The sequence below is a fragment of the Centrocercus urophasianus genome, unplaced genomic scaffold (genome assembly GCF_019232065.1).
Source record: "Centrocercus urophasianus isolate 14NV4802_14NV808 unplaced genomic scaffold, USGS_Curo_1.0 seq_17, whole genome shotgun sequence".
Taxonomy (NCBI): Eukaryota; Metazoa; Chordata; class Aves; order Galliformes; family Phasianidae; genus Centrocercus; species Centrocercus urophasianus.
The window spans coordinates 553,611-565,767 of record NW_024884722.1 but is presented as its reverse complement, the minus strand read 5'-3'; positions in this window follow the sequence as shown (position 1 = coordinate 565,767).

Sequence of the window (12,157 nt, the reverse complement as noted above, 5' to 3'; positions counted from 1 at the left end):
CTCGGCAACTCGAGCCGTGCTGCGAGAGGAGCTCGGACGGGACCCGTCCTGCGTGAGATCCGAGCCTCGAGCTCCGCGGTTCAGCTCCAAATGCCGCTCCCGGCGCCGGGAGCTGCGATGCGCAGCAGCACCGCAATGGCTGCGGGCGGCGCCGCGCTCCGAGCCCCCCCGCAACCCCCGCACCGCCCCGCCCCGCTGCGCGCACATCGCGCGGCTCTCAGCGCCTGGTGATGCTGCTGCTTTTTTTTCCCCTTTCCTTCCCCGTCCTCCAAATGCTCCCCCGGACGCACCGATGAACGGTTTCTCGTCTGATTCCGCGGTTCAAGAGGACGCAGATGGAAAATTTAATCTTACGCAGCGGGGATGGATTATTGGGTTTTGCCTTCCGCAGTTTTATGGTAAAAAATCCCTTTAAATCTGCCCGCTAGGAACAGCCCACAGGTTTTAACCCGGAGTGCGGAGGAATGGCAGTGTCCTCAGGTAGCGCCGGCGGGCAGCGTGCACCATGATGGAGCGTGCCTGCAAGGTCAGTTCCTATCCGTGTCTGTATGGAAGTGTGTGCCTGATGGGTTTCATATATATGCCATGTCTGACTCGCGTGCTACCTACGGGCCTCGTAGAACCCGTTTTCAAACGCCCTGTTTTCCACTCGGTGCCGTTTATTCCCCTCCCTGACCAACCACTTTCTGTTTGCTGTGGGTAACGCAGCCCTGCTCTGCAGCAGCCGCGGGTTTGGGTGTCAGAAAAGCCTTTGCAGAGCAGCTCTGCGCTCAGCTCCGGGGCTGCACCTCCCGGCTGCGGCGTTTGTCAGACCCTGCCGTCCCTGTAGCGTGTGACAGAGCCGCTGGGACTGCAGGGACATCTCTGGTGCCGGCAGCGTTGGTGCTTCAGGGTAATGAAGGCTGTGACGGATTGCTGTCATGAGGGAAACTGGCTCCTGGGATCATTAAACTGTTGATTTGGATGCATCCTGTTCTCTGAACTGTACTGCACGTACTGCGTACCTTGTGGGCTGCTTGTCAGATTTATTTTTTTTTTGGAGAAAGCACTTGGTTTTTCCCGGCTGCCTGCTCCCCCTGTGGTGTCAGTCCCATCATCTCATTGCCATTTCTGTCCCTCTCAAGTAACACCGTGGTGCCTTTACTGAAACAGGCAGAAATGATAGATCACATGCACCGGAGCCAGAGAGGCTTTGGCGTGCTGTTTCTCAGCTGGTGACACCTCCAGAGGAGCGCAGGCACTGCAGCACAGCAGTGTGCAGGCAGGAGCTCCCTGCTGCCAGGCCTGCGGTGGCTTTAACACAGTGCCTCTTTCACCTCTGCTGTTCCTGGTCAGCACAGCTGGTGCTAAAGAGCGCTCAGGAATGGAACGTTTGGTAGCGGGGATGTGGGCCCAAAGGCAAGTGAAATGGGGGTGGGGGACAGGAGTGCCTGCAGCAGGGGGAGCTGCAGCTGCCATGAGGGCCTGATGGAAAAGTTAGCAGCCGTTTTGAGGGGGCTGTTAGGAGAGCTCTGCTCTGGGATGTGTGGGGAGCCGTGCACCTATGGAGCGTTTCCTCTTACACGGCCTGGAAGCGGTGGCTGCTGACATCTCCTACTCTACGAATCTCTACGAAGTTCCCAACTGCAGTCAGCTGACCCAAAGAATACGGCTTTTATTTCACTGTTCTTCCAATCGTATCTCTCATGTATCCCATCTTTTGTGTGCTCTAATGGAGATAGGACTGAGGGATAATGGCTTTAAAGTAAAGAGGAAAGATTTAGGTTGGGTGTTAGGAAGAAATTCTTTACTCAGAGGGCTTTGAGGTGCTGGAACTGCCCAGAGAAGCTGTGCATGCCCCATCCCTGGAGGTGCCCAAGGCCAGGCCTGATGGGGCAGCCTGAGCTGGTAGGGAGCAGCCAGGCTTGGGGTTTGGGTTGGAGCTCAATGACCTTTAAAGGTTTCTTCCAACCTAAGCCATTCTAGGATAAGTGGAGGCTTTTAAATAATGATCTTTCTTTACAGTGCTTTCTTTTCAAAACATTTCTTCTCCTACCTTGTGTCAGGTGCAGCTCTTCTCGTGTAACAGCAGTGGAGAACAAAGCAAAAGCAGGTTCTGAATCCTTATGTAGATTGATTGATGGAGCTCCTAGATTGGGGCACAGGTGGGTTCCATCCCTCTGCCAGCTGTGGGGCTCTGACAGAAGACAGCAGCACCTACACAGGTGGTGGGAAAGCAGCTGGATATTGGGCTGTGCTTCAGGCTTCCAAATTAAATCATTCCTTTAATCCCATCTTTATTTCTCCAGACCAGGCTAATAGCATTGATCTTCACGCTGAGGAAAAGGGGAGCTTACTTGTCCCCGGAGCTTTAAGTGCTGGCTGTTATCAGTGGTTGAACAGCACACAAACTCTTAGGGCTCTGACCTGGGAAGGTAATCCCCTGTTTTCCTTTGTCTCTGACAGTCAGGTCTTCTGAAGATAGGCCAAATCCCAAAGATCTCAGGAATGCAATGTAGTTCAGCAGAAAATACTCTAAAGGAGACCGATGTCTTTTTCATTTCTTTTAATAAAACCCCTTCACTCCTTCAGCTCCACAGCAGCCACTTCTCGTTATTCCAGGAGTATACAGTCAGGATCTGCTGGCAGAGGTGACCGTGGGGAGGGAGGAGGTCCATCACCCATCAGCACGGCTCCCAGCTGGGCACGGCGGCTCCTGGCAACGCGTTGGTTTGCTGTAAGCCCAGGGGGCTCCTGCTGTGCTGCTCTGCAGGCAGTTCTGCCGTGTGGTCATCTGACCTTGGCAAGGTCAAGTGCAACTGGGAACCTCGTGTTTCTTCCTGCAAGTGAAAAGCAGTCAGTTCAAGACACAGAATGTGCGTTTTCTGTCCTCGTAAGCGCAGTGTCTGGTCTCCTGCTCTCTCCTTTGGTTGGCCCCAGGGCTCAGCTCCATCTCTGCATGGTGCAGCCACGCCTTGGCCCCAAGCTGCCAGGCTGAGCCCTGGGCATCCCCATGCTACCCAGAACCCAGGGGTGATGCTGTGCTTTGCACATGCTGATTGTGCAGCAGCAACAGCCAGAGCTGAGTGCTGCAAGAGGCCGGGTGCTGATTGCAGAGAGCTCAGCTGTGCAGAGTGCAGCAGGAGGTGCTGCGCAGACCCTCAGCCTGTGGCAACCCCGGCTCCTCTGTTTCAGCACTTCTGGTACAGGTGGAACTGATTCAAAGCTGGGCTTTCGATAACAAAAATGCTTCTCTGGGAGCTGGACTCGGTGATCCAACTCGGCCTACCCTGCTTCTGTGATTCTCTTTGGAGGACTGCTGGGTTTTGTCGTGCTCATCCCTGATGCAGGGCGATGTGTCCCCTGGCACGTACAGTCAGTGCAGGGCAGCATTAACCAACCCCAGGTGGCACATGCTGTATTTCACTGGGATGTAAATCTGAAACAAATCCTGTATTAGTGGCACTCAATTAAAAAGACATTGCATGCAAAGAGCCTGATTCTGATGCCACCAAATCAGTGTCAGAAGTGTTATTGACTCCAGGAGACTCAGGATGTGCCAGAGGGAGAACAAGTGTCTGAAGATGCACAGGTTTGCACTAGCTGTTAATAGAGCTCTGACACTCAAATTCCCAAGGCTCTACTTACAATATTTTTTGCTATACTTTGCACTCTAACTACTTTTACATTAAAATTGCTCTTTGATTCATTTCGTAGCGGGTTACTTTTCCAGTTGCCTCCATAGGAAATGAGCCATGCTTTGAGATAAGGTGTGTCCAGCTGGGGAGAGGACAGCACTCTTAGAGCAAATCTCTTGTCAATACCCACTTGTGCTTTGCTATGCATTGCCTCAGCATCCACAGTCTGGATTCCCTTTGGATAAAAGTGAATCAGAAGCTATCCTCCAACCAGCAGCTCATTCTCACACACAGGAGAACTCAAGATTGAAGTCCCATTAAAACATGCATAACGTGAAGGTCAGGACCTCAGCACCACTTCTATCACCATGCAGCACGCATTGCCCTGCCTGCCCCAGGCAGCCTGCAGGGAGCCACCATCAGCTGGAAACTTCTGAAGGAGAACAGCTCGAGCTGCACCTCAGAAGAGGGACACATCCATCTGTGGGATGACAGCTGGCGTTGTACTGGAGCTTCTCTAATGAGGACTGGGTCGGGCAGTGAGCAACAGCATCATCCCAGTTGGTGACAGGCAGCGTGGATGTTTGGGTAGGACAGGCACACGTTTCGTAGAACCATAGGCTGGTTTGAGTTGGAGGGGACCCTAAAGATCATCCAGTTCCAACCCCCTGCTGCAGGCAGGGACGCCTCCCGTAGCCCGGGTTGCTCACAGCCCCATCCAGCCTGGCCTTGAATGCTTCCAGGGAGGAGGCATCCGCAGCCTCACTGGGCAACCTGTTCCAGTGCATCACCAGCCTCACAGTGAAGAATTTCTTCTGACCTCTGGTCTAAATCGATCCTCTTCCAGTTGAAAGCCACTTCCCCTTGTCCTGTTGCTGTATGCTCCTACACTAAATCCCTCCCTAGCTTTTCCGTAGGCACCTTTTGGGCCGCTAGAAGGTCTCCCTGCTGCCTTCTCTTGTGCAGCCTGAAGAGCCCCATGTCTCTCAGCCCGGCCTTGCAGGCAGGTGCTGCAGCCCTCGGATCATCTTCGTGCTCCTCCTCTGGACCCACTCCAGCAGCTCCAGTCCTCCTTGTGTTGGGGGCCCAGAACTGGACGCAGTGCTCCAGGTGGGGTCTCCCGAGAGCAGAGCAGAGGGGCAGAATCACCTCCCTCGCCCTGCTGGTCACCCTTCTCTTGATGCAGCCCGGGATGCAGTTGGCCTTCTGGGCTGTGAGAGCAACTGCTGGCTGTGTTGCATTGCAATCAGTTGGCACTCCCAAATCCTTCTCCTCAGGGCTGCTCTCAAGCCAGGACTTTTCTGGTATTATGATAGATAGCAGAGAAACCAATGTCAGTGTGATTCATACGCAAATAGGAATTCCCACCCCAATTATAGCCTCAGCAATGTTTACTTCAGCGCATGGCAGCAGCACCCTAGAACTGACCCACAGTCCAAGCCATGGATGCTGCATCTTCAGGACCATGTGCAGAACGTTTAAAATCCTCCAGTTTAAACATCATCAAACAGCTTCATGACTGCATGATTATTTCATAATTGCTGTTTTTCCCTTTAGAGTGGCTGAGATGCGAATGTGAAAAATAATCTCTTTTCTTTCCTTCTTTTGTTTGCGTACTTCTGGAAGTTTATGGCAGCACATCAGAATGACATTTTCTAAATGGGCTTCGTGGCACTCAGTCAGGGCAAAGTGAGCTTAATGCAGTCGGATCACAAGGTAACTCCAGCGGAAGCAGATGAAGATGACGTGGGAACTGTGAATGCAATATTTCCTGTATTCTGAAGGATTGATCTCTACTCGTCACACAGAGCACAGATTCAGGGAGGATGGCAGATACAGACGAAAGAGAGACAAGAGGGGCTGAGTTCTGGAAATGGAGAACATTATGTAACATGATACATTCCAACTTATTTTCTCTTATTTGAAGGCAATAATTTGTATCTATTTATGTGTCAGAAGAACTAATGGCATTACAAAGCACTACTGATCCTGGTGCTTGTGCAACACTAACACAAGTGAGGTGTGTTACAATTAGAGAAAACCTCTCATCCAATCCCATCCTAAGAAATAAAACCTGAATATTAATGGCTTGCATGTTTTTATATGGGAGCTCACATAAACTAGAGCACTGAACTGACCCAGTTCTTTATTCTTGTGGCTCATAAGATGTCTTCTTTACGTTCCTTCTAAATCTGGCACAGCTGCTTCCATAGCATTGGCTTTTTATAGACTCGGGGCTCATTCTCGTGTGCGATATTTTCTTACTCCATCTGAAAACAAATATCAGCAAAGGCAGCTCTTGAGAAATGTGAAGGCACACTGCAAATGTGATGTAACCACCCAAAGCACAGACCTCTTTCTCTGCCTTAAAGGCAAAGCTTCAGCTTTTCCTCTACATATAGGAAAAAATTCTGCACACATCCTTGGTGCCACGTTTGCGTGTCAGGCGGGCAGCGATTTTCAGTCACAGCCTTTTCTCTGTGCAGGGCTGCAGTGACGGCGTGCTGTGATATCTGTGCTTCCAACTGGTCCCCAGGCACAAGTGGCCTTTGGCCCATACTGCAGATCCCCACGGTGATTATGGGGTGCTCACTGGTGCTTCTACATTACTTGCCTCTTATGTTGGTAGCGAAGTGAAATGGTTGCTCGCAGTGCATTATTTCTTCACTTGCTGATATTGAAACTCCTTCCTGCATGTTAGGTAAGGCCAGATGGCCTCGCTGGTTCCTGGGAAATGCTTTTGCATTGGATGGGAAGTTTGCTTCTAGCTTGTTTGCATCCGAGGTAAAGTCAGAGGAGGTACAGGAAAAGGACGTGGTGCTGTTTGGGCTCAGCCATGCTCACAGCACTGCTCCCACCATTCAGACCTGGTGGGGCTGTGAAGCTGTGCACTCAGCTGGCTCGCTGCACGCATCTCATTGTGCACAGCCACCCCAGGCTGCATCCTGGCTTAGCAGCTGTCAGCACAGAGGTTGATTGCCCACAGGTGTCCGTCCTTGGCTGTCAGTTACCCAACAAGCACGGAGCTGCTGACTTGGTGCTCAGCACAGCCTGGCTGGGTTGGTCTGGGCAGCTCTTATGAACAGGGTGGTGCTGCAGATCTCTTTGGTTGGTGGGAGGCCTGGCCTGATGAGGTCTGGGTATCGCAAACCAAATTAAAGCATAGTGGAGAAGTAAATGGGAAGCATTATAGATATGCAGGATGAAAAAAAGAGGAGCAGTTGGCATGTGCTGGGGCTGTCCCATGAGGGAAGGCCTGGTTCAGTGCAGTACCTGACCGCTGGGCAGCATCTCTGGGGCTGGGGTCCTATTTGGGTAGACCCAATGTCACCCCATAGTGTGGATGGAGAGCTCAGGAGAAGGATACCACAAGGTGCCCATCTTTGTAGTGTTAGAGAGAGGTGTGCATGGCAAGGAAACAAAGCAGGCTTTGGGACTGGGCTTACAGCATGGCTTGTGCTCACTCTGCAGTCACTGGCAGCCTCTTAGGAGGAGCACTGTGAGGAGTGGGGGGCAGATGATTCTTACAGCCTGCAGTGTGTTCCCTTTTCTTGATATGAAGTAATGTGTGTTGGGGGGGTTTCCATTTGTGCAGAGTTCATGGGAAAGAAAAAGATGTAAAAGATGTAAGCAGTTTCTTCCATCATCTGGAGAGCTGAGATGCTCAGCAGGAGTGGCTTAGCACCAGCACTGAGTGCTTTGGGGAAATCTGGAATGGCCTCCACAAGCAGGATGCTTGCTATTGGCACCAGCCGCTTTATTTGCCATCAAGGGGCAGCTCTCCATAGCAGAAGTGGGCCGGGTGTCCATCTGAACATGGCAGCTCTGCTTGCCAGCCTTCTGGTCGGATGCCATCAGGGATGTTTGGTTGTATTTATGAGCAGTAACAGTATGTGAGGGGGGAAAGTTGCTGATTAACTCAGGATTGAGAATAAATGTGTGAAACTGAAGGAAAATAGGTGCTCCTGCTAAGAAATATCTTTGCTGTCAGTTACAAATGAGTCACTCAACAGCTGCATTTGACACTGATGGTATCATACAGACATGAATATTTTTCCTTCTCCTTACATTTCGATGTCAATCCACCAACAGTGATATCAGGTAGCATTAGTCGGCTCAGGAGTAGATGTACCTCCTGGGAAGGGATGTCTGCACAGAAATAGATGTGCATGGAGATCTCCAGATCAGGAGTGAAAGACAGAAAGGCAGGGAGTGAGAAATGCAAGGGTTTGTTAAAACAACAGGCATATCTATGGGTCAGAGTTTGAAGGTATAACTGAATATCAGCATTTAATGAAGCCAGGTAATTCAGCTGATAAAGCCTGCCCTGGAAACTATGAGCTGCATTGCTCCTGCCCCCAGCCAGCCCTTGGGCTCATTGCCTCATCTTTGTGTTTTCTTTAGCATCCTTTATCATTGCTTTACACATTGCTGTCTATAGGAACCGGTTTGCTAACTCTGGGCTGTGATTTAAGCACACTGGAAATGTCTCCTGCTCTGCTTTTCATTTTGAGAGCTGCTGTTGCAGTCCCTGTGCTGCTCTCAGCTCCAGGCACATCCTGGGGCACACAGATCTGTCTGTTCCACAGCCCAGGCGTTCTCACAGCTCTCGTTGGTAACTCAGGATATCTCAGCATTCCTCTAAGAATTATTATTATTTACAATTTATGTATTTATTTATTTGACCACTGAGATCAGCACCATATGCATGAAATGTTCTGTCTCAGTAACAGCAATGATTACTATTTTGCCCAAAGGACCCAGGCGTTTGCACTGATGTAGATGGGGCCGTTTCCTTACAGACAGGAGCACAGAATGCTAACACACAACAGGCCACTTCCCACTGACAGCTTGGAGAGCAGTGGGTGAGAACCTGCAAAACTTCAGATGCCATTTAAAAAAGGCAACTTTGGATAGCAGTAACTTCTCATTAAACTTAGCTTTGGTTTTCTGGCTGAGGGCCATCAATAAGAACATCATTTTGCAGATGCCCAATTCACGTTGATGTGACTCACTATTTAAAGTAGCAAATGTGCAAACTCAGGTCTCTGAAGTTTTCTCAAAGTTCCAAGCACTGGCTTGACTTGTCTGAGTCCAAATACTTCATGCTATGACCACTGAAGTCCCTGCTTTATTACTGCAAAGCCTCGGGTGTCAGCCATTCGGGTGAGATCAACAGCAAGCACTTGTGATAAGCATGCAATCATTTTATTGCTGCCATTTTCATGTGGAAGAGGAAAGCAGGGATTTGAATGTGCTCTGCGCCTTCAAGTCACTGCAAAGGAAGCGTGGCCGCCTGGGGGTCACAGCATTGCTGAATTGCCTCCACGGTGCCTCAGTTTCAGGCCATTTTCTTCCAAAAATGCCTCTGTGGAGTAACTCCTAGGCACCCTGCGTTAGGCTGCTTTTCAGAAACGTGTGCCTGCCCGTTGTGATGATTCACCTGTGAGATGAGGGCTGGAAAGCAGAGCCGTGCGGTGCTGCGCTCTGCTTGGACTCCGAAATATCTGTAGTTCTGATCTCAGACACAGGGGTTTTGTTCTGCTTTCTACCATATCTACTTCAGAAGCAAGAGGCATCAGAACTTTTCTTTGTTATCTGATGCTAAGTTGACGCCAAGGGACAGCATCTGCTTTGACAGCAGCAGGGCACAGCATTCCTGTTGGTGAGGAGCCTTCCTGTCCCCCCACGGCTCAGCTTTGCTGGGGCAGGAGGAGCCCCACAGGCTGCAGTGGCCATGCCTTCCTGAGCAGGGGCTGAGCACGGCGCAGGCAGCCCCTCCTGCATGAGGGCCGTGGTGCCTGGCAGCAGGATTGAGGCAGGCAGGGGCTGATTGCCCGTGGCGATGAGACGTGGGCTCTTCTTTTCTTGCAGAACCTGCTTTCTATTCTCAGTGACATGCACACGTGCTAAAAATTTGTCCAGAAGCGTGCATCAAACCAAAATGTTTTTTCCTCCTTAAAGCGTGCTATAAAGAGAAGCAGAAAGGGAGGAAGGCTATGCAAACTTTGATCAAAGGAAATATCTATTTAGCTCACACCAAGATGCTTTATTTCCACCTGGAGGGTCTAACACAAAGCAGTGCAGTCAGGAGCTGGGCTATGCATGAAATCATTGTGGGAGAAATGGACACAGTGCAGTTTCTCCTCATCTCTCCCACCCCTGCTGCAGGACACAGCAGTGGCTGTGAAGTCCCAGTGTTCCCCCCTGCTGCATGGGCACAGCCTCTGGGAGAGCCACTACTTTAAATTTTGTTTTGATAGCACTTCAGGTTAGTAAAAAAACCCCTTCCCCCCCCCAGGTATTCATTCACCTTGCAGTCTCCCAGGTGCCATGAAATATTCATTTCTTTATTTTCTTACTAATTCACACACTGAATCCATTCTAAATCTCTCAGTTGTGCTATTCTCCCATTGCAACCAGCGGGGCCAGTGTTTGTGTCCGTGTGGTGCCCAAACCCAGCAGCACTGCTGCCAGGAGCACTGGGACATGCTGTGGCTGTCAGCAGGTGCTGGGGATGCTGCTGGAGCTGCCTGTCGGCCCCAAGCAGCGCTGTATTCAGAGCTCTCAGTGATAAACAACTGCCCAGCTGTAGCTGATGGTCTTCAATATTTCAGTGGTTTGAACAAGCCATTAAGTAAACAGAGGCTGAGGGAGCTGGGGGTGTTCAACACGGAGAAGGGAGAGCTCTGGGGAGACCTCGTTGCTGCCCTCCAGTATTGAAGGGAGCATATAAACAGGAGGGAGAGTGACTTTTTACATGGTCTGATACAAAAGGGAACAGCTTTAAACCAAGAGAGGAGAGTTTTCGATGCAATGCTAGTTGGAAATTCTTTGCTGAGGGTGGTGTGGCCCTGGCACTGCTGCCCAGAGCTGTGGGTGCCCCATCCCTGGAGGAGCCCCAGGCCATAGCCAGGCCCTGGGCAGGCTGAACTGGGGGGCACCCAGCCCATGGCAGGGGTGGGGCTGGGGGGCTCTAGGGGCCCTTCCAGCCAGCCATGATGTGTTTCTATGAATAAATGGCTGCAGAGACCTGTGCTGAATCCATGCAGATGTGCAGTGTGGCTGCGAGTCAGTTGTGCTAGCAGTGGAAGGAGCACAGGAGCTGGCCTGGGGCTGTGGCCCCTCAGTGGGCAGCTCAATGTACCTGGACATGACATCTTGCTGTGTGTTACCCGACAAGACAGGCTGCTGGCATTAGATGGAGAGGCTGGATTTTGCACTGGAACAGGCCAACCTGTTTTCTTCCTCACCTGCTGGAGATGGCATTCTCTGAAGCGGCAGCCACAGGTTGTGCCCTGAGCTGCAGCTCGCCGGGTGCCTGCTCCTTTTTGCTGTCTCTGAGCCCCCAGCCCTCCTGCCCCTCTGTGAGATGTTCACCATGTGTAGGGGGCTGTGGCCTCAGGGATGCTCAGAGTGGAGGTTGCTGCTCCTAGTCACACAGCTCCATGGCTAATGATAAGATGCTGCATCTGCTCTTACACGCAGCAGAGATAGAGGTTGAGGATGTTTTTCTGTCTTGCTCCACTTGATTCCCATGCAGGCTTGCAATTGATTTTCCCCAAATAAACCGACTCCCGTCATCATAACATAACCAGATGGGGAGGGCTTAGTGAAAATACCTCCGGAGAGGCCGGCAGAGAGGCGGATGCAGGAAGCAGATCCTCCCCGTAACGCTGGCACGGTTTGGTAAGTTCCATCTGAAAAATCAAAAGCTGTTCCCTGTGCTGAGTCACAGCCCCTCGGCGCCGGAGGCAGCGCGCAGGTGAGGCAGCGCCGCTCGGAATCCCTGCTGAGCGCGTTTCTCAGCTGATCCCATTTGATCACCTCCTTACAGTGCATTGCAGGTGTGATTCTGTCTGCAGAAGGGTTCTGTCGCGTTTCTGTCTCGCGGCTGCGTGGCTTTTCCGAGGCACACGCGGTGCCAGCCCTGCTGGCAGCCCCCCGCGCCCCATGGCAGGAGCAGCCCCGTGCCCCCGGCCCGGCCTGAGGCACAGCACAGCCCCTCTTGTGCCCCCGCAGTGCAATCCTACTGAATTTGGGGGCGCCGGGCGCATCGCTCCCCCGCCGGCTGGAAGCAACAGCTTTATTTAGACTCGTTTTTATGGCGCGTTCCAGCGGTTCAGACGCACAGCTAAAGGCTGTTTGCTTTCGGAAGCCTTTCCGTCTTCTTAAATCTACAGAACTGGGGTGAAATCCAGAGTGTGAGTGTGCATGGGGGGATGGGAGAGGGGGCTGGCGGTGCTGGGAGCCAACCAGCAGAGCTGCACAGCAGCATCCCCTGACCACCATGAAAACACAGCGTTTGGCTTTGGAAAGTAGCCCTGTTTGTGTTGTTAAGATACAGATTATTCAGATGGAAAAATAATCTCTGTCTATAATCTCAGATACAGACACGGAAATTTAATTGGCAGTCCCTTGTAGGTTGCAGATTTGTATTTTATGAACAAAACCACTTCCAACGTAAATATTAAACTTAAGATATCATGGGTAAATATGTGTTTTCTATAGATTTTAAAAAGCAAGAACTGGTATCCCGA